The sequence below is a fragment of the Poecilia latipinna genome, unplaced genomic scaffold (assembly GCF_001443285.1).
Source record: "Poecilia latipinna isolate Pla-1442-1.1 unplaced genomic scaffold, P_latipinna-1.0 Scaffold2495, whole genome shotgun sequence".
Lineage (NCBI taxonomy): Eukaryota > Metazoa > Chordata > Actinopteri > Cyprinodontiformes > Poeciliidae > Poecilia > Poecilia latipinna.
In genome coordinates, this window is record NW_015115111.1 from 35,565 (window position 1) to 40,619 (window position 5,055).

At 41.6% G+C, this 5,055-nt stretch overlaps 1 long non-coding RNA gene across 1 annotated transcript; it reads right to left on the bottom strand.

The window, feature by feature from the left end:
• Positions 1–676: 676 nt before the first annotated feature.
• Positions 677–3,302, bottom strand: LOC106938050 (uncharacterized). The gene is made up of 2 exons (XR_001422521.1): positions 2,227–3,302; positions 677–1,454 (listed from the first exon to the last, which is right to left on the bottom strand). It is a non-coding gene; the product is annotated as an uncharacterized LOC106938050 (long non-coding RNA).
• Positions 3,303–5,055: the final 1,753 nt, after the last annotated feature.

Consider the following 5,055-nt stretch of genomic DNA (forward strand, 5'->3'; position numbering starts at 1 on the left):
TTGCCTTTTAAAGCAACTTTATCACACAAATGGCAAATTATTTCAAATTGTGTTGCTATGTGATACTTGTTAAAGATAAATCAAATTGGTGGAGTTGCTCAAAGCTGTCCACACCCCAGAAATTGGAAACTGGCCAAACATTGTCTAATTAAAGCATTTGAAAAAGAAATCCATATGAGCTCTAATGTTTGATGGGTATTGCAAAGCATTAAAATCACACGCAAAAATTAATTTCAGCTTAAATCAATTAAGGCAACTTCAAATTACTGTTTTCACACCCATTAGCCGAAATGAATGCAATCTATTTTTAGTGCATATCACTTGACAACTTAAAATGTTTTCACCACTTGTCAAGACTTGAGAATGCCACTGATATGCAAATTGCCTTCACAAGTTCTAATTTCAAAGTTATGAATTGAAAAAAAAAGGTCAAATGCAAAAAAAAAAAAAAAAAAAAAAAATCAGATTTCTGTGGCACCTGAAGAGAAAACCATTACCATGGGAGAAACCTCACCAGCCATAGATCACAAACCAGCATTGTTGTCCCACACATATGGTCACCATTTATAACAATAAGCAGTTTATTATCATGTCACTTTGCATCTTATCAAGGTATCATCAAACTGCCCACCCCCTTTATCAATGAAAACATTGATTTGATTTCTGAGGAGTTTTCATTTGATACACAAAATTCTACATTTCAGTTTAGTTCATTTATAATAATTCACAACAAATATTGTCTCAAAAGAGCGCCTTATTCACTTCGACTTACTCAGGTTAATAGAGCTAGCTTGTTCGTGTAGCCTTAGTGAATTTTTCATTTCTATCTGTTGGGTAATCAACTGTAATTTGAAGCCATGTACAGTTCAGATATCAGTCTTCAGATGCAAGTGGAATATAGCAAACTATACCAGAGTTGGAGCCACAAAGTACACAATCAGTAGATGTAAGAAGTAGTACAATCTAATTGGATCATCAATCAGGACTGTCCCGCCTATTACCGTTTGGCTCCTGCCTCTAAACAAAAAAGGACAATCCTGGTGACCCCATGATAGTTTCTGTCATGTTAACTGTGGCCATTCTTGTGTCTCACACTCCGTGCTGACAAAAAAAATCTTCTAAGCCTGAGAAAAATACAATCCCCACGTCTCTACATCTGGCGTTAGCGTTCCTCCGTGGGGCCTTTTTGCTTTGGTCAGAGCCACTGTCAGCACTGACAGATAAGGGCTGGGCACCTCAAGGATTCTTCCATGTCCTCGTCTTGGTGCACATGAATCACTTTGTCCTCTCAGTCCTCCTACAGCTGCCACTGTCAGTGCTGCTTCTGCTGGCAAGGCTGACGATTCATACCAGATATAATTTGCGACACTAATTGCAGAGGCATCGGGCAGGACTTTGCTTTTGTGGTGGAATTCAAGCAGCAACAGATGACGATGCTCACCTCTTATTGCACACTAGCAAAATAATAATAATAATAATAATAAAAAAAAGGAATCGTCTAAACATCAGCAGTTTGTAGCAGCTACTGTTTGTTCCTTCAGAAATCATGACAGAATGTTCTGGTTCCTTTGAGCTGAGTGTGGTAAGAATGTCCCCGCACCTTTCTTTTCTGCAACAAGTCCTTATAATATAACACCAGCTTTTTATTAGCTGAGTCTCTTCTGCAAGAGACTCAGAGATGCTAGACATAAGGAGGAGGTGGGTAGATAGATCCAACACACAGGACTATCACTCATGACGATGCATACCAAGTACCACTGCTCAACAGATTACAGTCCTCATGATGACTTCCACAAAAGCATTTGGCCTGATGTCAGATAAGGAGTCACATGTGCCATTTTGAATCATAATTAGCAAGGTGGGGGAAATAATAAGAACAATCCCGAAGGCTTCAGAATAGACCAACCGGGTTCCTCTGTAATAACATATAAATGTAACCTGCTAAATTTAGCCTGCTCACCGAGCATGGGGAGTGATGGATTGGATCAGAAAAGGGGCTGCACACACACGATTTGCTGTATAACCAAGGATGGGGGGGGGGGCTACATTTAGGAATCTGCAATCTCTAATATGGTCTTTCAGACCTGATATGTCAACCATACATCTATTTCCAACAAATAACAACAGTATGAAAGGACACTGAATGCAATAGGAAAACAGCTGTTCTACAAGGTCATGAAAAAAAAAAACAAAACAAAAAAAAACATGTGGGATACACGGACTTACCGTACACTCCTTGGCAGCTGATGCCTCCAACGACCAGCGCCAGCAGCCCCAAAACAGCGACAATTAGATCCATCCTTTCACGTTAATCTCGGCATATCCAGCTCTCTCAGTGGCAAGAAGTCCTTTCCGGGGCGGTGCGACGGAGGCGCATAGACGCGGCAGTTCTCGTCGATTAATTCAGTCTGTGTATTTCACAGAAGGTAAGTGAAATAATGTAAATTAGCCTTCAGTGTCAGAGCTGTCATGTAGGAGAATTAGCGAAAATGCCGAGCGGCTGACGGCACCCAGACGCCGCGTAGGATGTGATGAGGCAGACGGGTAAGACGCGCGGCCAGGAGCGGGGAATGAACTGCAGCGAGGCCGGTCTTTAAAATAAATAAATAAATAAATAAAAATAAAATAAAATATATTCAAAAACCACCCTCTTACCTCCAGTGGCCTATAATGTTTTAAACAGTACTCAGTAAAAACACAACAAAAACGAGTGAGGACACACGGGTTCTGTCGAGGGTTCGGCACCCACGGACGTAGCTCATCAAATCCAGCTGTGGTCAGAGCTCACGCCGCGGATGCTGCGTCGGCTGCGAGCTGTCAGATGAAGCTCTCATCACTCCCCCTGTCGCCGCAAAACAGCCCAATTCTCCCAGTCTTCACCTTTCCGATGGATGAAGTCCTCAGAGGCTGCTTATCTCCATACGTACAAACGCGAATTACTGAGTTACATCACGAGAGACACGGCGAGTCGGCTCATCTCTCCCTGTGGCAAATGACGAGGGCAGGGTCCGGTCCTCCGGTCCGGTCGGCCGACGGGTTTTATCCACAGCTCCTCGCCAATGAGACCGCTTTTTGTGTGTGTGTGTGTGTGGTTTCCACCGTACCGAGCCAGTACAGAGCATCAGTCACGTTGCGCAATACGTGCTGTACGGACGTATCGCACACCGACTGTGGCACCGCAACCGGTCTGTATGGCTACGTCAAGAGGTGCGTTGCTTCCAGTGCTCATCTGTATGGGAGGCTTCACTCGGCGTCAGGAAAGGCATGAGAGAGGCGCAGCTGCTGGATGCTGAGAGAGAGAGAGAGAGAGAGAGAGAGAGAGGGCGGTGGGAGGAGGAGGAAGGGATGGAAGAGATGGGAACATTGGAATTCAGGGGGTCTTGCCTTAACAGACCTTTTGCCATCACAGCCTCACACACGCACACACAGGTCTGTCTGCTCATGTCTCACCGTTCTTCAGGATGCACAGGTGCCTCTACCAAGTTTCTAATGAGGGACAATAATTCCCGCATCACACTATTTGTATTTGTCTTTCGTTTCAGCGGAGTACCAGAACATAATGCAGTTTGGCCCTATGACATAAACCAATTTTTTTATTCAATTTTTTTATTATAATTTTTAATTTTTTCCCATTGTGCGCCTGTAACATTTATACTGCACATGTTTAAAGAATCTACGTCTCAGACTAAAATTGTGCAAACTCACCTCTGAATGTCAGAAGCTTGAAAACGGAGGCGAAAGTGGCTTTCTGTTTAATACAGCTAATAACTATCTGACCAAAATTACCCAGTCCCGTCATGGCAAAACGATAATCTGATGCAATATTTTGATAGAGATTGTGTTAAAAACAACATAAATGTTTCAAAGACCTAAGAAGACACGATGTTTGACAATTGTGTGGCATGTTTTTCAATAAGCATGTAGAGCAAGATAAACAGTGTGACAGTGGCTTTAAAATGCAATAATTGATTAGATCAGAAACTCCAAATGTTCTTTTAATTGGTTTTGAATGAGGATCAGGTCTAATATTGAAATTTTCTCAGCTTAAAATTTTTTTACTATACTCACTGTTCTTGTGGATGTTGCCAATAACCTTACATTTTATAACCATCGGTTTTAGTTTTTGTTTAGGCAACAGGATGGCAATTACATAACATGTCTATTTAAAATAAATATTACATAATACTCCAATTTTCTCAGAAATTTAATTTTTGTTTTTCATTAGCTGCAAGCCATATTCAAAATAATATGAACTACTTGAGAAACACTTGAAACATATCACTCTATGCATAATGAACGTATTTAATCAATGTTTTTTGCTTTTTCAATTGAATTACTAACCTGGCCATTGCCTTCCCACACAATTCTGCTAAAATCTCATCTCCTTTCGGCATTCTCTTTGGGATTTCTCCCGTTGAGCTTAATTTCTCCAGTGTAATTTCAGTCGGGCCAATCAGTTAACAGAAAGAGGTGTTGTGAACAATGATGTTGAGTTTCTATGCTCTTTAAGAATTGTAGTCTGCCTATATAAAATTGCAGTCTTGCTGCAGAAGAAGTAAACAAAGTTTTTCAGTCTACGTTCGCCACTCTTCCAAATATTGAGTAATTCAATTTGAAACAAGAAAAATGCATGACATGTCATTCGCTGACAAAGATGTTGCGACTATAGTTCCAACTACAGAGCACGCAATTTCTCTTAAGCTTCTTCAAGCTGGGGCATTACATACGTCACGGCCAGAGATGCATGGTCAGGGATAAAGAGGATCATAGGTTGTAAGTAAAAGAAGTATCGGATAGATGGAAGTCTGGACAGAGCCAATGAACCGACCATATTCTTCAATAGGTTCAGTTCAGGAACAATCTCATCGTCCTCTGAGATGAGGACGATGAGACATCCCATCCTCCTTTGACCCACAGCTTTTCTGTCAAACCTCAGATGTTTTATCTTCCATTTCAGTCATTGGCTCTTCTGCTTCTACAGGCTTGTCTTCAACCAAATCAGGAGGTGCTGCTGCTTCCATTGCCTCCACATCCCAGACATGTCTCTCTAGAAGT